Consider the following 21,062-nt stretch of genomic DNA (forward strand, 5'->3'; position numbering starts at 1 on the left):
CAGAAGGAGTGGCGCTCAGAGAGGGAGTCCGGGGCCGATTGCAGCAGCCTCTAGCGGTGCGAGTTGGCGTCCTTCCTTGGGAAGTCACCGGGCTTCCGCGTGGGGTGGCAGGGCACGAGGTCAGGCATCTGTGAGGACGGCGTGCTTTCCCGGGTGCTGAGGCCACCGCACACGGAAGCCCGCAGGCACGCACGCACGCGCGCACACACACACACACACGCACACACACATACACACACGTGCGCAGGCCTGCGCATCTGCCTACCCTCGGGATATCACACGCGCCTTCGGTCATCCCGAAGGGATAGAGGTACAGGGCAAGCAGATGCAAGGGTGCCGCGGGGGGAACTGTGGCACGGATCCTGTCTTCTGACCAGCTGGGCACGTTTCTGAAGCACGCGTGTGCTTTCTCTACACTCCTCAGGTGGAAGTGCCGTGCAAAGCTCGCTGCCGCCCACCGACAGAAGAAGACCCTTCGTGTCCCGTGACGAGCGCAGGTGCGAGGCAGTCGCGGCGGAAGTGTGGCCCGGGATGCGCACCACGCCCTCGGACGGCCCAGGACGGTCAGCATTGCTTTGTCCCAAGTTCGGCCTGTCGCCCTGAGGGCTTCGCTAGACCTGCCTTAGAGGCTTCTTGTGCGCGTGTGCCCGGGGGCCCGCGGCGTCGTGCTCTGAGGGCGGACTGACTGCTGCCCCTGCTCCGGGGCTCGGCTCTGGATTCTCCAGGCCGCTGGCGCCCATGAGGCGATCGGCTCGCCCGCTGCGGAGCCCCCCAGCCTGCCTGGTTAGTTTGTCCAGGTTGGCAGAACGTGCTCGGATCGATGATGACTCCCTCACATGCATTCCTTGGAAAATCTGAACAAAATGAGTGAGAACTCACTACCGTCGTTCTCATCGAAACTGAGGTCCGGCACGTTGTCTTCCCCAGGCATGGCAGGAGTGAGGGACCGCTTCCCCTTGAGCGCACTGGGACGGGCACGGGCACCACGCCGGGCGTCCGCATTTGGGAGCCGTGGCATCTGGGGGTCCTTCCTCTCACCGCGTGAGGGGGGTGTCCGTCAGTCGGCGGTGCTTGGTTGAACGGCCTGTGGCTGAGGGCCGTGGCTGGCAGCTCGCATCCTAGGTTGGGAAGTCGGAGAGTGTGGCGCTGGCACAGGCCCCGTGAGCTCAGGGCCTTGTGGCTGTGTGGGCCTGGTTCCCGCTGGGGACGAAGGCCCCGGGGGTCTGCGTCTCAGAGCTGAGCAGTAAGCAGTGGAAGGTCGCGTGGTTTCTGATGAGAGCCCCAGGCCAGGCGGGCGGCCGTCAGCTGTTCTTGCCTTTTGGCTTGGTGAGGCAGCTGGAGCACCCCTCGCGGTTTGGGGCGCCGCCGGAGGGGTGAGGCTTTGGTGCTGCAGCTTGGGGCTCCTCCAGTTCTCCGGCTCGCCCAGTCCACGCCAAGGTGCCCAAACGGGGACCGGGCTGTGGGCCTGGCACGCAGGTCAAGACACTGTGGTGGCTGACGGCCTGGTCGTGGGAGCTGGGGGGGGAAGAAGGGCACGGAGAGGACAGGTCACAGTGTGATGCCGTGGGCTTCCGTGGGACGTGCTGCCTCGTTGTGTTCCGAGCGCTGGCAGCGGCTTGTCGGGAACGTCCCCTGGCTCTGACGGGGCTGGCGATTGGTGCGTGCCGGGGAAGGCTGGAGGCTTGAAGGCCCGGGGGTGTGCACTGTGGTCGGTGACCTTTGTGGCGGATGGCGGGCCTTGTTCCAGAGCGGTGGCGCTCGCCGGTTCTGTCCACGGTTCCTTGAAGAGGGGCCCGGCACGTGACTGCCGGCCGGCCGGCCGCCGCTGCTCCTCGATTGCTTGGGCGACCGTGGCCTTGGATCCTCCGCCGTCTCAGGCGCGGGGTCTCCGAGGAGAAAGCGTTCCTCCAGCAGGGTCCGATTTTCCTGGCGCGGTTCGCCTCATGCCTCGTCGCAGGGCTTTAGGTTTCTTCGTGGAAGCCTGTGGGCCTGGCAGAGACGGCGGGGGCCGTGACCCGAGCTGCCCTGCCGCGCACAGACGTCCGCCTTGGAAAACGTCCGCCTCTCCATGGGTGGCGGGGGCGGGGTGTGTGTGCTCGTTCCGTGCCTCCTCTTGCCTTCCTGGACAGAGCCATCCTTGGGGCCGTGTGAGGTCGTTTGTGGTGTTACAGGTGCCGAGGGCGGGTCCAGACGTTGAACGTGACGGGTCGAGTCCCGTGCGCACAGTCGAGATTCCCTCGTGGCCGTCCTCCCCGGGGCTCCCTGGCCGCCACGTGTGTGTAGGGTTTGAGGTACTGCTTGGGGGACTTGCCTCACAGGCCTGAGGTGGGCAAGGCAGCGCGTGGGTGGGAAGGAGTCCTGGAAGGCCGGGGTCCAGAAAGCGGGCCAGCTGTGGAAACGCCAGGTCCCTGGTCGCGAGTGGGCTCCAGGTTCAGTCGGGTCTTAGCGTGGGTCGTGGTGGCCACAGACCACCTCTTCCTGGCACTTCCCCTGCCGCTGGCACCGCTGAGGGCGTGGGTGTAGCCTCAGTCAGCAGGAAGAGGCGCTGGCCCCTGGAGATCAGGAGGGGCTGCTGCTTCTGCCCTCTAGCCCGTGTCCCAGCGGCGCCAGCCTTCGAGTGGTGTAGGTGCTTTACGTGGTTCAGGTCCAGCAGTGGTCGGCGTGTTTCCGTCGGGCGCGGTTCGCGTGGCACGGCGTGCGGGGACACCGGGCGCCCACGGTCAGGCGGAGGGTGAACCTGCTGGAGTCTCGTGTTCCGGTGTTCAGAGGCAGGGGCTGTGAGAGAGGGAGCCTGTGGGCTATTTCAGCAGGCCGAGAGGGCAGAGGTGAGCCGCCGGGCGAGTCGAGGTCAAAGCCGCCAGCGCGAGCTCTTGGTCTCGCGGCAGGGCCTGAGGCCAGGGATGTGTGCGGAAGACGTGCTTCTTCAGGGGCTCGGGCCCCGCGCACCCGAAGACACGCACACGCACCCGCCTGCGCGCCTTCCTGCGCTCGTGCTGTCACACACGCCTTCTTGTCACACCTGAGGGGAAGAGGTAGAGGCCAAGAAGATGCAAGGCTTGCCCCGGGGCGGGGAGTCGGGGTGGAACCCTTGGCCTGGCTCTGGTTACCTGAGAGCCTGGCTGGGTCGCTGAGGCGTGCGCGTGCGATTGCTCTGCACTTCCCAGGTGGGATCTCCGAGCAAAGCTTGCCGTCGCCCAAGAAGAGAAGACCTGCCTGTCGTTTGTGGAGCGGAGATGCCAGGGAATCCCGCAAGAAGCGTGGCTTCGGGTGCGCCCCGTGCCCGTGGGTCGCTGAGGCTGGTAAGGATCCCCCTGCACCCAGTTCGTGCCGTTGGCCCTGGGAGTCCCAGACCGCGCTGAGAGGCTTCTAGCCCGCGGGTCCCCGGGGGCGTGCGGAGCTGGCGCTCTGAGGGTGGGTCGACAGTTGCCCTTGCTCAGGGGCTTGGCTCGGGATTCTCCGGGCCGCTGGCCGACCCTGAGGTGATGGGCTCACCCGCCGAGCCCCGCCAGCTGCCCCGAAGGTGCTCGGATCGATGATGACTCCCTCAAATGCATTCCTTGGAAATCTGAACAAAATGAGTGAGAACTCACTACCGTCGTTCTCGCCGAGACTGAGGTCCAGCACCTGGTCTTCTCCGGGGGTGAGAGGAGTGAGGGACAGCTTCTGGTTGATGACACTCGCGCAGAGCCCGCCCAGGGCCTCCGCATGTGGGCGTCTGCCGTGTTTGCACCGGTAGCGTGACCGCATGAGCTGGGCGGTTGCGACTCGGAGGGACTTGCTTGCATGGCCGGCCTCTGCTGGCACGGCGCCCAGGTCGCATGGGCGTCTTTAGAGTCGGAGAGTGTGGCGTTGGCATGGGCCCGGCCCGTGGTTGGCGCTGAGTACGCGCTGGCCCGGTTCTGGCCTGAGCCGTTGCCCCGGGGGGCGTGGCGGTCCGTGTCTGGAGGCCGAACAGCCGAGTCTTCCCTGGGTTCCGTTCGGAGCCTCGGTTTGGGCCGGGCAAGCCGCAGCGCCTGTGGTTGCCTTCTGGCTTGGTGAGGACGTGTGATGGGCCCGTGGTTTTGGCGGCGGGGGCAGCGGCCCTAGGCCGCAGCGCTGCAGCTGGCAGCTCCTGTGTGTCACCTGCTCACCCGGGCCACACACAGCTGGCCAAAGGTGGCCCTGGCGCTGACGTCCAGGTAGTGTGGTGGCTGACAGGGCGGGCAGGAAGGAAAGGGCGCGGAGGGGAGCGGCCGTAGTGCGGTTCCACGGGCTTGCACAGGACGTACCCTCTTGTTGGGTTGCGACCGCCGTCGCGGTCTTGCCAGGGGTGGCGTTGGGTCCCAAGGGGGCTGCCGGTTGTTGCCTGCCAGGGAAGGCTCGGCTGCGGTAGATGACCTGTGCGGTAGACGGCGTCGCGCCCCCGGGAGGTTCGGCCCCCAGTGTTTGTCGTCCTAGCGCCTTGAAGAGACCCACAGGCCCGCGACTGGCCACCGGCCCCGTCTGCTCCGGATTGCTGAGGCGGACAATCTCTTTGACCCTGCGCCCCCTCGGGTCCGGCGCTTGCCAGGTGAAGGCGTTGCTGCAGGAAGGTTCGCTCTTCCTGGCCCGGGGGGGGGCTCCTGTGGTCCCGGGCGTGCCGGGCAACGGGGCCAGGTGGCGGTGTGGGGCGTCGGGGGGCGGGGGGTGGGGAGGTCGTGCGCGAGGGGTGGTTAAGAGCGGTGTGCGGAGGCCTGCGGGCGTGGCAGCGACCCGAGGGTGCTGCGATCCTGGGCGCCCTGCCCCGGACGCACGTCCAGCGTGGAGGAGGAGCACGTCTCCTTGTGTGGGAGCGGTGTCCTAGTTTCATTCTTTGCCTTGTCTTCCAGGAGGAGGAAGCGTTTGTGCTCTGTGAGGTCGTCTGTGGTGTTCTGGGGCCGAAGGAGGGGGTCATAGGTTGAGTGCGATGCGGTCGACTTAGGCAAAGTCCTAATTCCTTGACGGCTGCCGTCCGGGAGGCTCCCTGCCCGCCTGGCGCGCGAGGTGTTGGAGGCTACACCTTGGGGGACTTGCTGTGCAGGCGTGAGGGGGCTTCCCCTTTGGAGCAGGGAGCCGCGGGGTTGAACGTTTCCTCGAAGGCCAGCGCCCCGCAACCCGCAGGCGGTGGACATGCCGCGTCGCTGCGTGGGAATTGGCTGTGGTCTGAGACGGGTCTTGCCCCGGGTCTCGGTGGCTGTGACCAGCCGTTGCAGCGGGGTTCCCTGCTGGCCCGCCCAGGGCGTCTTGGCTTAGATAGCCCAGACCGGAGTGCGGCCTGAAGGCGTCGGGCCCCTGGAGGTTCAGACGGGCTGCTTCTGTTGCGCCGCCCGTGGGCGAGTGGTGCCGGCTCTCGTGTCAGCCCTGTTGTCCTGGCGGTAGCCAGGTAGCCTTACCATCAAGTGCCGTTCCCCCCGGCCCAGCTCGCGGGGACACGCTGGCCACGTGGACCTCACATCCACGGTCAGGGTGAGGGTGTAGGTGGAGTGTCCGTGTCCTTTGCTCAGAAGGAGTGGCGCTCAGAGAGGGAGTCCGGGGCCAATTGCAGCAGCCTCTAGCGGTGCGAGTTGGCGTCCTTCCTTGGGAAGTCACCGGGCTTCCGCGTGGGGTGGCAGGGCACGAGGTCAGGCATCTGTGAGGACGGCGTGCTTTCCCGGGTGCTGAGGCCACCGCACACGGAAGCCCGCAGGCACGCACGCACGCGCGCACACACACACACACACACGCACACACACATACACACACGTGCGCAGGCCTGCGCATCTGCCTACCCTCGGGATATCACACGCGCCTTCGGTCATCCCGAAGGGATAGAGGTACAGGGCAAGCAGATGCAAGGGTGCCGCGGGGGGAACTGTGGCACGGATCCTGTCTTCTGACCAGCTGGGCACGTTTCTGAAGCACGCGTGTGCTTTCTCTACACTCCTCAGGTGGAAGTGCCGTGCAAAGCTCGCTGCCGCCCACCGACAGAAGAAGACCCTTCGTGTCCCGTGACGAGCGCAGGTGCGAGGCAGTCGCGGCGGAAGTGTGGCCCGGGATGCGCACCACGCCCTCGGACGGCCCAGGACGGTCAGCATTGCTTTGTCCCAAGTTCGGCCTGTCGCCCTGAGGGCTTCGCTAGACCTGCCTTAGAGGCTTCTTGTGCGCGTGTGCCCGGGGGCCCGCGGCGTCGTGCTCTGAGGGCGGACTGACTGCTGCCCCTGCTCCGGGGCTCGGCTCTGGATTCTCCAGGCCGCTGGCGCCCATGAGGCGATCGGCTCGCCCGCTGCGGAGCCCCCCAGCCTGCCTGGTTAGTTTGTCCAGGTTGGCAGAACGTGCTCGGATCGATGATGACTCCCTCACATGCATTCCTTGGAAAATCTGAACAAAATGAGTGAGAACTCACTACCGTCGTTCTCATCGAAACTGAGGTCCGGCACGTTGTCTTCCCCAGGCATGGCAGGAGTGAGGGACCGCTTCCCCTTGAGCGCACTGGGACGGGCACGGGCACCACGCCGGGCGTCCGCATTTGGGAGCCGTGGCGTCTGGGGGTCCTTCCTCTCACCGCGTGAGGGGGGTGTCCGTCAGTCGGCGGTGCTTGGTTGAACGGCCTGTGGCTGAGGGCCGTGTCTGGCAGCTCGCATCCTAGGTTGGGAAGTCGGAGAGTGTGGCGCTGGCACAGGCCCCGTGAGCTCAGGGCCTTGTGGCTGTGTGGGCCTGGTTCCCGCTGGGGACGAAGGCCCCGGGGGTCTGCGTCTCAGAGCTGAGCAGTAAGCAGTGGAAGGTCGCGTGGTTTCTGATGAGAGCCCCGGGCCAGGCGGGCGGCCGTCAGCTGTTCTTGCCTTTTGGCTTGGTGAGGCAGTTGGAGCACCCCTCGCGGTTTGGGGCGCCGCCGGAGGGGTGAGGCTTTGGTGCTGCAGCTTGGGGCTCCTCCAGTTCTCCGGCTTGCCCAGTCCACGCCAAGGTGCCCAAACGGGGACCGGGCTGTGGGCCTGGCACGCAGGTCAAGACACTGTGGTGGCTGACGGCCTGGTCGTGGGAGCTGGGGGGGGAAGAAGGGCACGGAGAGGACAGGTCACAGTGTGATGCCGTGGGCTTCCGTGGGACGTGCTGCCTCGTTGTGTTCCGAGCGCTGGCAGCGGCTTGTCGGGAACGTCCCCTGGCTCTGACGGGGCTGGCGATTGGTGCGTGCCGGGGAAGGCTGGAGGCTTGAAGGCCCGGGGGTGTGCACTGTGGTCGGTGACCTTTGTGGCGGATGGCGGGCCTTGTTCCAGAGCGGTGGCGCTCGCCGGTTCTGTCCACGGTTCCTTGAAGAGGGGCCCGGCACGTGACTGCCGGCCGGCCGGCCGCCGCTGCTCCTCGATTGCTTGGGCGACCGTGGCCTTGGATCCTCCGCCGTCTCAGGCGCGGGGTCTCCGAGGAGAAAGCGTTCCTCCAGCAGGGTCCGATTTTCCTGGCGCGGTTCGCCTCATGCCTCGTCGCAGGGCTTTAGGTTTCTTCGTGGAAGCCTGTGGGCCTGGCAGAGACGGCGGGGGCCGTGACCCGAGCTGCCCTGCCGCGCACAGACGTCCGCCTTGGAAAACGTCCGCCTCTCCATGGGTGGCGGGGGCGGGGTGTGTGTGCTCGTTCCGTGCCTCCTCTTGCCTTCCTGGACAGAGCCATCCTTGGGGCCGTGTGAGGTCGTTTGTGGTGTTACAGGTGCCGAGGGCGGGTCCAGACGTTGAACGTGACGGGTCGAGTCCCGTGCGCACAGTCGAGATTCCCTCGTGGCCGTCCTCCCCGGGGCTCCCTGGCCGCCACGTGTGTGTAGGGTTTGAGGTACTGCTTGGGGGACTTGCCTCACAGGCCTGAGGTGGGCAAGGCAGCGCGTGGGTGGGAAGGAGTCCTGGAAGGCCGGGGTCCAGAAAGCGGGCCAGCTGTGGAAACGCCAGGTCCCTGGTCGCGAGTGGGCTCCAGGTTCAGTCGGGTCTTAGCGTGGGTCGTGGTGGCCACAGACCACCTCTTCCTGGCACTTCCCCTGCCGCTGGCACCGCTGAGGGCGTGGGTGTAGCCTCAGTCAGCAGGAAGAGGCGCTGGCCCCTGGAGATCAGGAGGGGCTGCTGCTTCTGCCCTCTAGCCCGTGTCCCAGCGGCGCCAGCCTTCGAGTGGTGTAGGTGCTTTACGTGGTTCAGGTCCAGCAGTGGTCGGCGTGTTTCCGTCGGGCGCGGTTCGCGTGGCACGGCGTGCGGGGACACCGGGCGCCCACGGTCAGGCGGAGGGTGAACCTGCTGGAGTCTCGTGTTCCGGTGTTCAGAGGCAGGGGCTGTGAGAGAGGGAGCCTGTGGGCTATTTCAGCAGGCCGAGAGGGCAGAGGTGAGCCGCCGGGCGAGTCGAGGTCAAAGCCGCCAGCGCGAGCTCTTGGTCTCGCGGCAGGGCCTGAGGCCAGGGATGTGTGCGGAAGACGTGCTTCTTCAGGGGCTCGGGCCCCGCGCACCCGAAGACACGCACACGCACCCGCCTGCGCGCCTTCCTGCGCTCGTGCTGTCACACACGCCTTCTTGTCACACCTGAGGGGAAGAGGTAGAGGCCAAGAAGATGCAAGGCTTGCCCCGGGGCGGGGAGTCGGGGTGGAACCCTTGGCCTGGCTCTGGTTACCTGAGAGCCTGGCTGGGTCGCTGAGGCGTGCGCGTGCGATTGCTCTGCACTTCCCAGGTGGGATCTCCGAGCAAAGCTTGCCGTCGCCCAAGAAGAGAAGACCTGCCTGTCGTTTGTGGAGCGGAGACGCGAGGGAATCCCGCAAGAAGCGTGGCTTCGGGTGCGCCCCGTGCCCGTGGGTCGCTGAGGCTGGTAAGGATCCCCCTGCACCCAGTTCGTGCCGTTGGCCCTGGGAGTCCCAGACCGCGCTGAGAGGCTTCTAGCCCGCGGGTCCCCGGGGGCGTGCGGAGCTGGCGCTCTGAGGGTGGGTCGACAGTTGCCCTTGCTCAGGGGCTTGGCTCGGGATTCTCCGGGCCGCTGGCCGACCCTGAGGTGATGGGCTCACCCGCCGAGCCCCGCCAGCTGCCCCGAAGGTGCTCGGATCGATGATGACTCCCTCAAATGCATTCCTTGGAAATCTGAACAAAATGAGTGAGAACTCACTACCGTCGTTCTCGCCGAGACTGAGGTCCAGCACCTGGTCTTCTCCGGGGGTGAGAGGAGTGAGGGACAGCTTCTGGTTGATGACACTCGCGCAGAGCCCGCCCAGGGCCTCCGCATGTGGGCGTCTGCCGTGTTTGCACCGGTAGCGTGACCGCATGAGCTGGGCGGTTTGCGACTCGGAGGGACTTGCTTGCATGGCCGGCCTCTGCTGGCACGGCGCCCAGGTCGCATGGGCGTCTTTAGAGTCGGAGAGTGTGGCGTTGGCATGGGCCCGGCCCGTGGTTGGCGCTGAGTACGCGCTGGCCCGGTTCTGGCCTGAGCCGTTGCCCCGGGGGGCGTGGCGGTCCGTGTCTGGAGGCCGAACAGCCGAGTCTTCCCTGGGTTCCGTTCGGAGCCTCGGTTTGGGCCGGGCAAGCCGCAGCGCCTGTGGTTGCCTTCTGGCTTGGTGAGGACGTGTGATGGGCCCGTGGTCTTGGCGGCGGGGGCAGCGGCCCTAGGCCGCAGCGCTGCAGCTGGCAGCTCCTGTGTGTCACCTGCTCACCCGGGCCACACACAGCTGGCCAAAGGTGGCCCTGGCGCTGACGTCCAGGCAGTGTGGTGGCTGACAGGGCGGGCAGGAAGGAAAGGGCGCGGAGGGGAGCGGCCGTAGTGCGGTTCCACGGGCTTGCACAGGACGTACCCTCTTGTTGGGTTGCGACCGCCGTCGCGGTCTTGCCAGGGGTGGCGTTGGGTCCCAAGGGGGCTGCCAGTTGTTGCCTGCCAGGGAAGGCTCGGCTGCGGTAGATGACCTGTGCGGTAGACGGCGTCGCGCCCCCGGGAGGTTCGGCCCCCAGTGTTTGTCGTCCTAGCGCCTTGAAGAGACCCACAGGCCCGCGACTGGCCACCGGCCCCGTCTGCTCCGGATTGCTGAGGCGGACAATCTCTTTGACCCTGCGCCCCCTCGGGTCCGGCGCTTGCCAGGTGAAGGCGTTGCTGCAGGAAGGTTCGCTCTTCCTGGCCCGGGGGGGGGCTCCTGTGGTCCCGGGCGTGCCGGGGAACGGGGCCAGGTGGCGGTGTGGGGCGTCGGGGGGCGGGGGGTGGGGGGTCGTGCGCGAGGGGTGGTTAAGAGCGGTGTGCGGAGGCCTGCGGGCGTGGCAGCGACCCGAGGGTGCTGCGATCCTGGGCGCCCTGCCCCGGACGCACGTCCAGCGTGGAGGAGGAGCACGTCTCCTTGTGTGGGAGCGGTGTCCTAGTTTCATTCTTTGCCTTGTCTTCCAGGAGGAGGAAGCGTTTGTGCTCTGTGAGGTCGTCTGTGGTGTTCTGGGGCCGAAGGAGGGGGTCATAGGTTGAGTGCGATGCGGTCGACTTAGGCAAAGTCCTAATTCCTTGACGGCTGCCGTCCGGGAGGCTCCCTGCCCGCCTGGCGCGCGAGGTGTTGGAGGCTACACCTTGGGGGACTTGCTGTGCAGGCGTGAGGGGGCTTCCCCTTTGGAGCAGGGAGCCGCGGGGTTGAACGTTTCCTCGAAGGCCAGCGCCCCGCAACCCGCAGGCGGTGGACATGCCGCGTCGCTGCGTGGGAATTGGCTGTGGTCTGAGACGGGTCTTGCCCCGGGTCTCGGTGGCTGTGACCAGCCGTTGCAGCGGGGTTCCCTGCTGGCCCGCCCAGGGCGTCTTGGCTTAGATAGCCCAGACCGGAGTGCGGCCTGAAGGCGTCGGGCCCCTGGAGGTTCAGACGGGCTGCTTCTGTTGCGCCGCCCGTGGGCGAGTGGTGCCGGCTCTCGTGTCAGCCCTGTTGTCCTGGCGGTAGCCAGGTAGCCTTACCATCAAGTGCCGTTCCCCCCGGCCCAGCTCGCGGGGACACGCTGGCCACGTGGACCTCACATCCACGGTCAGGGTGAGGGTGTAGGTGGAGTGTCCGTGTCCTTTGCTCAGAAGGAGTGGCGCTCAGAGAGGGAGTCCGGGGCCGATTGCAGCAGCCTCTAGCGGTGCGAGTTGGCGTCCTTCCTTGGGAAGTCACCGGGCTTCCGCGTGGGGTGGCAGGGCACGAGGTCAGGCATCTGTGAGGACGGCGTGCTTTCCCGGGTGCTGAGGCCACCGCACACGGAAGCCCGCAGGCACGCACGCACGCGCGCGCGCAAACACACACACACGCACACACACATACACACACGTGCGCAGGCCTGCGCATCTGCCTACCCTCGGGATATCACACGCGCCTTCGGTCATCCCGAAGGGATAGAGGTACAGGGCAAGCAGATGCAAGGGTGCCGCGGGGGGAACTGTGGCACGGATCCTGTCTTCTGACCAGCTGGGCACGTTTCTGAAGCACGCGTGTGCTTTCTCTACACTCCTCAGGTGGAAGTGCCGTGCAAAGCTCGCTGCCGCCCACCGACAGAAGAAGACCCTTCGTGTCCCGTGACGAGCGCAGGTGCGAGGCAGTCGCGGCGGAAGTGTGGCCCGGGATGCGCACCACGCCCTCGGACGGCCCAGGACGGTCAGCATTGCTTTGTCCCAAGTTCGGCCTGTCGCCCTGAGGGCTTCGCTAGACCTGCCTTAGAGGCTTCTTGTGCGCGTGTGCCCGGGGGCCCGCGGCGTCGTGCTCTGAGGGCGGACTGACTGCTGCCCCTGCTCCGGGGCTCGGCTCTGGATTCTCCAGGCCGCTGGCGCCCATGAGGCGATCGGCTCGCCCGCTGCGGAGCCCCCCAGCCTGCCTGGTTAGTTTGTCCAGGTTGGCAGAACGTGCTCGGATCGATGATGACTCCCTCACATGCATTCCTTGGAAAATCTGAACAAAATGAGTGAGAACTCACTACCGTCGTTCTCATCGAAACTGAGGTCCGGCACGTTGTCTTCCCCAGGCATGGCAGGAGTGAGGGACCGCTTCCCCTTGAGCGCACTGGGACGGGCACGGGCACCACGCCGGGCGTCCGCATTTGGGAGCCGTGGCGTCTGGGGGTCCTTCCTCTCACCGCGTGAGGGGGGTGTCCGTCAGTCGGCGGTGCTTGGTTGAACGGCCTGTGGCTGAGGGCCGTGTCTGGCAGCTCGCATCCTAGGTTGGGAAGTCGGAGAGTGTGGCGCTGGCACAGGCCCCGTGAGCTCAGGGCCTTGTGGCTGTGTGGGCCTGGTTCCCGCTGGGGACGAAGGCCCCGGGGGTCTGCGTCTCAGAGCTGAGCAGTAAGCAGTGGAAGGTCGCGTGGTTTCTGATGAGAGCCCCGGGCCAGGCGGGCGGCCGTCAGCTGTTCTTGCCTTTTGGCTTGGTGAGGCAGTTGGAGCACCCCTCGCGGTTTGGGGCGCCGCCGGAGGGGTGAGGCTTTGGTGCTGCAGCTTGGGGCTCCTCCAGTTCTCCGGCTCGCCCAGTCCACGCCAAGGTGCCCAAACGGGGACCGGGCTGTGGGCCTGGCACGCAGGTCAAGACACTGTGGTGGCTGACGGCCTGGTCGTGGGAGCTGGGGGGGGAAGAAGGGCACGGAGAGGACAGGTCACAGTGTGATGCCGTGGGCTTCCGTGGGACGTGCTGCCTCGTTGTGTTCCGAGCGCTGGCAGCGGCTTGTCGGGAACGTCCCCTGGCTCTGACGGGGCTGGCGATTGGTGCGTGCCGGGGAAGGCTGGAGGCTTGAAGGCCCGGGGGTGTGCACTGTGGTCGGTGACCTTTGTGGCGGATGGCGGGCCTTGTTCCAGAGCGGTGGCGCTCGCCGGTTCTGTCCACGGTTCCTTGAAGAGGGGCCCGGCACGTGACTGCCGGCCGGCCGGCCGCCGCTGCTCCTCGATTGCTTGGGCGACCGTGGCCTTGGATCCTCCGCCGTCTCAGGCGCGGGGTCTCCGAGGAGAAAGCGTTCCTCCAGCAGGGTCCGATTTTCCTGGCGCGGTTCGCCTCATGCCTCATCGCAGGGCTTTAGGTTTCTTCGTGGAAGCCTGTGGGCCTGGCAGAGACGGCGGGGGCCGTGACCCGAGCTGCCCTGCCGCGCACAGACGTCCGCCTTGGAAAACGTCCGCCTCTCCATGGGTGGCGGGGGCGGGGTGTGTGTGCTCGTTCCGTGCCTCCTCTTGCCTTCCTGGACAGAGCCATCCTTGGGGCCGTGTGAGGTCGTTTGTGGTGTTACAGGTGCCGAGGGCGGGTCCAGACGTTGAACGTGACGGGTCGAGTCCCGTGCGCACAGTCGAGATTCCCTCGTGGCCGTCCTCCCCGGGGCTCCCTGGCCGCCACGTGTGTGTAGGGTTTGAGGTACTGCTTGGGGGACTTGCCTCACAGGCCTGAGGTGGGCAAGGCAGCGCGTGGGTGGGAAGGAGTCCTGGAAGGCCGGGGTCCAGAAAGCGGGCCAGCTGTGGAAACGCCAGGTCCCTGGTCGCGAGTGGGCTCCAGGTTCAGTCGGGTCTTAGCGTGGGTCGTGGTGGCCACAGACCACCTCTTCCTGGCACTTCCCCTGCCGCTGGCACCGCTGAGGGCGTGGGTGTAGCCTCAGTCAGCAGGAAGAGGCGCTGGCCCCTGGAGATCAGGAGGGGCTGCTGCTTCTGCCCTCTAGCCCGTGTCCCAGCGGCGCCAGCCTTCGAGTGGTGTAGGTGCTTTACGTGGTTCAGGTCCAGCAGTGGTCGGCGTGTTTCCGTCGGGCGCGGTTCGCGTGGCACGGCGTGCGGGGACACCGGGCGCCCACGGTCAGGCGGAGGGTGAACCTGCTGGAGTCTCGTGTTCCGGTGTTCAGAGGCAGGGGCTGTGAGAGAGGGAGCCTGTGGGCTATTTCAGCAGGCCGAGAGGGCAGAGGTGAGCCGCCGGGCGAGTCGAGGTCAAAGCCGCCAGCGCGAGCTCTTGGTCTCGCGGCAGGGCCTGAGGCCAGGGATGTGTGCGGAAGACGTGCTTCTTCAGGGGCTCGGGCCCCGCGCACCCGAAGACACGCACACGCACCCGCCTGCGCGCCTTCCTGCGCTCGTGCTGTCACACACGCCTTCTTGTCACACCTGAGGGGAAGAGGTAGAGGCCAAGAAGATGCAAGGCTTGCCCCGGGGCGGGGAGTCGGGGTGGAACCCTTGGCCTGGCTCTGGTTACCTGAGAGCCTGGCTGGGTCGCTGAGGCGTGCGCGTGCGATTGCTCTGCACTTCCCAGGTGGGATCTCCGAGCAAAGCTTGCCGTCGCCCAAGAAGAGAAGACCTGCCTGTCGTTTGTGGAGCGGAGACGCGAGGGAATCCCGCAAGAAGCGTGGCTTCGGGTGCGCCCCGTGCCCGTGGGTCGCTGAGGCTGGTAAGGATCCCCCTGCACCCAGTTCGTGCCGTTGGCCCTGGGAGTCCCAGACCGCGCTGAGGGGCTTCTAGCCCGCGGGTCCCCGGGGGCGTGCGGAGCTGGCGCTCTGAGGGTGGGTCGACAGTTGCCCTTGCTCAGGGGCTTGGCTCGGGATTCTCCGGGCCGCTGGCCGACCCTGAGGTGATGGGCTCACCCGCCGAGCCCCGCCAGCTGCCCCGAAGGTGCTCGGATCGATGATGACTCCCTCAAATGCATTCCTTGGAAATCTGAACAAAATGAGTGAGAACTCACTACCGTCGTTCTCGCCGAGACTGAGGTCCAGCACCTGGTCTTCTCCGGGGGTGAGAGGAGTGAGGGACAGCTTCTGCTTGATGACACTCGCGCAGAGCCCGCCCAGGGCCTCCGCATGTGGGCGTCTGCCGTGTTTCCACCGGTAGCGTGACCGCATGAGCTGGGCGGTTGCGACTCGGAGGGACTTGCTTGCATGGCCGGCCTCTGCTGGCGCGGCGCCCGGGTCGCATGGGCGTCTTTAGAGTCGGAGAGTGTGGCGTTGGCATGGGCCCGGCCCGTGGTTGGCGCTGAGTACGCGCTGGCCCGGTTCTGGCCTGAGCCGTTGCCCCGGGGGGCGTGGCGGTCCGTGTCTGGAGGCCGAACAGCCGAGTCTTCCCTGGGTTCCGTTCGGAGCCTCGGTTTGGGCCGGGCAAGCCGCAGCGCCTGTGGTTGCCTTCTGGCTTGGTGAGGACGTGTGATGGGCCCGTGGTTTTGGCGGCGGGGGCAGCGGCCCTAGGCCGCAGCGCTGCAGCTGGCAGCTCCTGTGTGTCACCTGCTCACCCAGGCCACACACAGCTGGCCAAAGGTGGCCCTGGCGCTGACGTCCAGGCAGTGTGGTGGCTGACAGGGCGGGCAGGAAGGAAAGGGCGCGGAGGGGAGCGGCCGTAGTGCGGTTCCACGGGCTTGCACAGGACGTACCCTCTTGTTGGGTTGCGACCGCCGTCGCGGTCTTGCCAGGGGTGGCGTTGGGTCCCAAGGGGGCTGCCGGTTGTTGCCTGCCAGGGAAGGCTCGGCTGCGGTAGATGACCTGTGCGGTAGACGGCGTCGCGCCCCCGGGAGGTTCGGCCCCCAGTGTTTGTCGTCCTAGCGCCTTGAAGAGACCCACAGGCCCGCGACTGGCCACCGGCCCCGTCTGCTCCGGATTGCTGAGGCGGACAATCTCTTTGACCCTGCGCCCCCTCGGGTCCGGCGCTTGCCAGGTGAAGGCGTTGCTGCAGGAAGGTTCGCTCTTCCTGGCCCGGGGGGGGGGGGCTCCTGTGGTCCCGGGCGTGCCGGGGAACGGGGCCAGGTGGCGGTGTGGGGCGTCGGGGGGCGGGGGGTGGGGAGGTCGTGCGCGAGGGGTGGTTAAGAGCGGTGTGCGGAGGCCTGCGGGCGTGGCAGCGACCCGAGGGTGCTGCGATCCTGGGCGCCCTGCCCCGGACGCACGTCCAGCGTGGAGGAGGAGCACGTCTCCTTGTGTGGGAGCGGTGTCCTAGTTTCATTCTTTGCCTTGTCTTCCAGGAGGAGGAAGCGTTTGTGCTCTGTGAGGTCGTCTGTGGTGTTCTGGGGCCGAAGGAGGGGGTCATAGGTTGAGTGCGATGCGGTCGACTTAGGCAAAGTCCTAATTCCTTGACGGCTGCCGTCCGGGAGGCTCCCTGCCCGCCTGGCGCGCGAGGTGTTGGAGGCTACACCTTGGGGGACTTGCTGTGCAGGCGTGAGGGGGCTTCCCCTTTGGAGCAGGGAGCCGCGGGGTTGAACGTTTCCTCGAAGGCCAGCGCCCCGCAACCCGCAGGCGGTGGACATGCCGCGTCGCTGCGTGGGAATTGGCTGTGGTCTGAGACGGGTCTTGCCCCGGGTCTCGGTGGCTGTGACCAGCCGTTGCAGCGGGGTTCCCTGCTGGCCCGCCCAGGGCGTCTTGGCTTAGATAGCCCAGACCGGAGTGCGGCCTGAAGGCGTCGGGCCCCTGGAGGTTCAGACGGGCTGCTTCTGTTGCGCCGCCCGTGGGCGAGTGGTGCCGGCTCTCGTGTCAGCCCTGTTGTCCTGGCGGTAGCCAGGTAGCCTTACCATCAAGTGCCGTTCCCCCCGGCCCAGCTCGCGGGGACACGCTGGCCACGTGGACCTCACATCCACGGTCAGGGTGAGGGTGTAGGTGGATTGTCCGTGTCCTTTGCTCAGAAGGAGTGGCGCTCAGAGAGGGAGTCCGGGGCCGATTGCAGCAGCCTCTAGCGGTGCGAGTTGGCGTCCTTCCTTGGGAAGTCACCGGGCTTCCGCGTGGGGTGGCAGGGCACGAGGTCAGGCATCTGTGAGGACGGCGTGCTTTCCCGGGTGCTGAGGCCACCGCACACGGAAGCCCGCAGGCACGCACGCATGCGCGCGCGCAAACACACACACACACGCACACACACATACACACACGTGCGCAGGCCTGCGCATCTGCCTACCCTCGGGATATCACACGCGCCTTCGGTCATCCCGAAGGGATAGAGGTACAGGGCAAGCAGATGCAAGGGTGCCGCGGGGGGAACTGTGGCACGGATCCTGTCTTCTGACCAGCTGGGCACGTTTCTGAAGCACGCGTGTGCTTTCTCTACACTCCTCAGGTGGAAGTGCCGTGCAAAGCTCGCTGCCGCCCACCGACAGAAGAAGACCCTTCGTGTCCCGTGACGAGCGCAGGTGCGAGGCAGTCGCGGCGGAAGTGTGGCCCGGGATGCGCACCACGCCCTCGGACGGCCCAGGACGGTCAGCATTGCTTTGTCCCAAGTTCGGCCTGTCGCCCTGAGGGCTTCGCTAGACCTGCCTTAGAGGCTTCTTGTGCGCGTGTGCCCGGGGGCCCGCGGCGTCGTGCTCTGAGGGCGGACTGACTGCTGCCCCTGCTCCGGGGCTCGGCTCTGGATTCTCCAGGCCGCTGGCGCCCATGAGGCGATCGGCTCGCCCGCTGCGGAGCCCCCCAGCCTGCCTGGTTAGTTTGTCCAGGTTGGCAGAACGTGCTCGGATCGATGATGACTCCCTCACATGCATTCCTTGGAAAATCTGAACAAAATGAGTGAGAACTCACTACCGTCGTTCTCATCGAAACTGAGGTCCGGCACGTTGTCTTCCCCAGGCATGGCAGGAGTGAGGGACCGCTTCCCCTTGAGCGCACTGGGACGGGCACGGGCACCACGCCGGGCGTCCGCATTTGGGAGCCGTGGCGTCTGGGGGTCCTTCCTCTCACCGCGTGAGGGGGGTGTCCGTCAGTCGGCGGTGCTTGGTTGAACGGCCTGTGGCTGAGGGCCGTGGCTGGCAGCTCGCATCCTAGGTTGGGAAGTCGGAGAGTGTGGCGCTGGCACAGGCCCCGTGAGCTCAGGGCCTTGTGGCTGTGTGGGCCTGGTTCCCGCTGGGGACGAAGGCCCCGGGGGTCTGCGTCTCAGAGCTGAGCAGTAAGCAGTGGAAGGTCGCGTGGTTTCTGATGAGAGCCCCGGGCCAGGCGGGCGGCCGTCAGCTGTTCTTGCCTTTTGGCTTGGTGAGGCAGTTGGAGCACCCCTCGCGGTTTGGGGCGCCGCCGGAGGGGTGAGGCTTTGGTGCTGCAGCTTGGGGCTCCTCCAGTTCTCCGGCTCGCCCAGTCCACGCCAAGGTGCCCAAACGGGGACCGGGCTGTGGGCCTGGCACGCAGGTCAAGACACTGTGGTGGCTGACGGCCTGGTCGTGGGAGCTGGGGGGGGAAGAAGGGCACGGAGAGGACAGGTCACAGTGTGATGCCGTGGGCTTCCGTGGGACGTGCTGCCTCGTTGTGTTCCGAGCGCTGGCAGCGGCTTGTCGGGAACGTCCCCTGGCTCTGACGGGGCTGGCGATTGGTGCGTGCCGGGGAAGGCTGGAGGCTTGAAGGCCCGGGGGTGTGCACTGTGGTCGGTGACCTTTGTGGCGGATGGCGGGCCTTGTTCCAGAGCGGTGGCGCTCGCCGGTTCTGTCCACGGTTCCTTGAAGAGGGGCCCGGCACGTGACTGCCGGCCGGCCGGCCGCCGCTGCTCCTCGATTGCTTGGGCGACCGTGGCCTTGGATCCTCCGCCGTCTCAGGCGCGGGGTCTCCGAGGAGAAAGCGTTCCTCCAGCAGGGTCCGATTTTCCTGGCGCGGTTCGCCTCATGCCTCGTCGCAGGGCTTTAGGTTTCTTCGTGGAAGCCTGTGGGCCTGGCAGAGACGGCGGGGGCCGTGACCCGAGCTGCCCTGCCGCGCACAGACGTCCGCCTTGGAAAACGTCCGCCTCTCCATGGGTGGCGGGGGCGGGGTGTGTGTGCTCGTTCCGTGCCTCCTCTTGCCTTCCTGGACAGAGCCATCCTTGGGGCCGTGTGAGGTCGTTTGTGGTGTTACAGGTGCCGAGGGCGGGTCCAGACGTTGAACGTGACGGGTCGAGTCCCGTGCGCACAGTCGAGATTCCCTCGTGGCCGTCCTCCCCGGGGCTCCCTGGCCGCCACGTGTGTGTAGGGTTTGAGGTACTGCTTGCGGGACTTGCCTCGCAGGCCTGAGGTGGGCAAGGCAGCGCGTGGGTGGGAAGGAGTCCTGGAAGGCCGGGGTCCAGAAAGCGGGCCAGCTGTGGAAACGCCAGGTCCCTGGTCGCGAGTGGGCTCCAGGTTCAGTCGGGTCTTAGCGTGGGTCGTGGTGGCCACAGACCACCTCTTCCTGGCACTTCCCCTGCCGCTGGCACCGCTGAGGGCGTGGGTGTAGCCTCAGTCAGCAGGAAGAGGCGCTGGCCCCTGGAGATCAGGAGGGGCTGCTGCTTCTGCCCTCTAGCCCGTGTCCCAGCGGCGCCAGCCTTCGAGTGGTGTAGGTGCTTTACGTGGTTCAGGTCCAGCAGTGGTCGGCGTGTTTCCGTCGGGCGCGGTTCGCGTGGCACGGCGTGCGGGGACACCGGGCGCCCACGGTCAGGCGGAGGGTGAACCTGCTGGAGTCTCGTGTTCCGGTGTTCAGAGGCAGGGGCTGTGAGAGAGGGAGCCTGTGGGCTATTTCAGCAGGCCGAGAGGGCAGAGGTGAGCCGCCGGGCGAGTCGAGGTCAAAGCCGCCAGCGCGAGCTCTTGGTCTCGCGGCAGGGCCTGAGGCCAGGGATGTGTGCGGAAGACGTGCTTCTTCAGGGGCTCGGGCCCCGCGCACCCGAAGACACGCACACGCACCCGCCTGCGCGCCTTCCTGCGCTCGTGCTGTCACACACGCCTTCTTGTCACACCTGAGGGGAAGAGGTAGAGGCCAAGAAGATGCAAGGCTTGCCCCGGGGCGGGGAGTCGGGGTGGAACCCTTGGCCTGGCTCTGGTTACCTGAGAGCCTGGCTGGGTCGCTGAGGCGTGCGCGTGCGATTGCTCTGCACTTCCCAGGTGGGATCTCCGAGCAAAGCTTGCCGTCGCCCAAGAAGAGAAGACCTGCCTGTCGTTTGTGGAGCGGAGACGCGAGGGAATCCCGCAAGAAGCGTGGCTTCGGGTGCGCCCCGTGCCCGTGGGTCGCTGAGGCTGGTAAGGATCCCCCTGCACCCAGTTCGTGCCGTTGGCCCTGGGAGTCCCAGACCGCGCTGAGAGGCTTCTAGCCCGCGGGTCCCCGGGGGCGTGCGGAGCTGGCGCTCTGAGGGTGGGTCGACAGTTGCCCTTGCTCAGGGGCTTGGCTCGGGATTCTCCGGGCCGCTGGCCGACCCTGAGGTGATGGGCTCACCCGCCGAGCCCCGCCAGCTGCCCCGAAGGTGCTCGGATCGATGATGACTCCCTCAAATGCATTCCTTGGAAATCTGAACAAAATGAGTGAGAACTCACTACCGTCGTTCTCGCCGAGACTGAGGTCCAGCACCTGGTCTTCTCCGGGGGTGAGAGGAGTGAGGGACAGCTTCTGCTTGATGACACTCGCGCAGAGCCCGCCCAGGGCCTCCGCATGTGGGCGTCTGCCGTGTTTCCACCGGTAGCGTGACCGCATGAGCTGGGCGGTTGCGACTCGGAGGGACTTGCTTGCATGGCCGGCCTCTGCTGGCGCGGCGCCCGGGTCGCATGGGCGTCTTTAGAGTCGGAGAGTGTGGCGTTGGCATGGGCCCGGCCCGTGGTTGGCGCTGAGTACGCGCTGGCCCGGTTCTGGCCTGAGCCGTTGCCCCGGGGGGCGTGGCGGTCCGTGTCTGGAGGCCGAACAGCCGAGTCTTCCCTGGGTTCCGTTCGGAGCCTCGGTTTGGGCCGGGCAAGCCGCAGCGCCTGTGGTTGCCTTCTGGCTTGGTGAGGACGTGTGATGGGCCCGTGGTTTTGGCGGCGGGGGCAGCGGCCCTAGGCCGCAGCGCTGCAGCTGGCAGCTCCTGTGTGTCACCTGCTCACCCGGGCCACACACAGCTGGCCAAAGGTGGCCCTGGCGCTGACGTCCAGGCAGTGTGGTGGCTGACAGGGCGGGCAGGAAGGAAAGGGCGCGGAGGGGAGCGGCCGTAGTGCGGTTCCACGGGCTTGCACAGGACGTACCCTCTTGTTGGGTTGCGACCGCCGTCGCGGTCTTGCCAGGGGTGGCGTTGGGTCCCAAGGGGGCTGCCGGTTGTTGCCTGCCAGGGAAGGCTCGGCTGCGGTAGATGACCTGTGCGGTAGACGGCGTCGCGCCCCCGGGAGGTTCGGCCCCCAGTGTTTGTCGTCCTAGCGCCTTGAAGAGACCCACAGGCCCGCGACTGGCCACCGGCCCCGTCTGCTCCGGATTGCTGAGGCGGACAATCTCTTTGACCCTGCGCCCCCTCGGGTCCGGCGCTTGCCAGGTGAAGGC

At 66.9% G+C, this 21,062-nt stretch overlaps 8 non-coding genes across 8 annotated transcripts; all 8 read left to right on the plus strand.

Annotated features, from left to right (window-relative positions):
• Window positions 1–814: 814 nt before the first annotated feature.
• Window positions 815–908, plus strand: LOC139044651 (small nucleolar RNA SNORD116). The gene has a single exon (XR_011501721.1). It is a non-coding gene; the product is annotated as a small nucleolar RNA SNORD116 (small nucleolar RNA).
• A 2,618-nt stretch (window positions 909–3,526) lies between these two features.
• Window positions 3,527–3,619, plus strand: LOC139044680 (small nucleolar RNA SNORD116). Its single transcript, XR_011501751.1, has one exon. It is a non-coding gene; the product is annotated as a small nucleolar RNA SNORD116 (small nucleolar RNA).
• A 2,695-nt stretch (window positions 3,620–6,314) lies between these two features.
• LOC139044653 (small nucleolar RNA SNORD116) lies at window positions 6,315–6,408 on the plus strand. Its single transcript, XR_011501723.1, has one exon. It is a non-coding gene; the product is annotated as a small nucleolar RNA SNORD116 (small nucleolar RNA).
• A 2,618-nt stretch (window positions 6,409–9,026) lies between these two features.
• Window positions 9,027–9,119, plus strand: LOC139044681 (small nucleolar RNA SNORD116). Its single transcript, XR_011501752.1, has one exon. It is a non-coding gene; the product is annotated as a small nucleolar RNA SNORD116 (small nucleolar RNA).
• A 2,695-nt stretch (window positions 9,120–11,814) lies between these two features.
• On the plus strand, window positions 11,815–11,908 carry LOC139044655 (small nucleolar RNA SNORD116). Its single transcript, XR_011501724.1, has one exon. It is a non-coding gene; the product is annotated as a small nucleolar RNA SNORD116 (small nucleolar RNA).
• Window positions 11,909–14,526: 2,618 nt separating this feature from the next.
• Window positions 14,527–14,619, plus strand: LOC139044682 (small nucleolar RNA SNORD116). The gene has a single exon (XR_011501754.1). It is a non-coding gene; the product is annotated as a small nucleolar RNA SNORD116 (small nucleolar RNA).
• A 2,700-nt stretch (window positions 14,620–17,319) lies between these two features.
• LOC139044656 (small nucleolar RNA SNORD116) lies at window positions 17,320–17,413 on the plus strand. Its single transcript, XR_011501725.1, has one exon. It is a non-coding gene; the product is annotated as a small nucleolar RNA SNORD116 (small nucleolar RNA).
• Window positions 17,414–20,031: 2,618 nt separating this feature from the next.
• On the plus strand, window positions 20,032–20,124 carry LOC123283621 (small nucleolar RNA SNORD116). Its single transcript, XR_006524297.2, has one exon. It is a non-coding gene; the product is annotated as a small nucleolar RNA SNORD116 (small nucleolar RNA).
• The last annotated feature ends 938 nt before the right edge of the window (window positions 20,125–21,062 follow it).

The sequence above is a fragment of the Equus asinus genome, chromosome 2, assembly GCF_041296235.1.
Source record: "Equus asinus isolate D_3611 breed Donkey chromosome 2, EquAss-T2T_v2, whole genome shotgun sequence".
Lineage (NCBI taxonomy): Eukaryota > Metazoa > Chordata > Mammalia > Perissodactyla > Equidae > Equus > Equus asinus.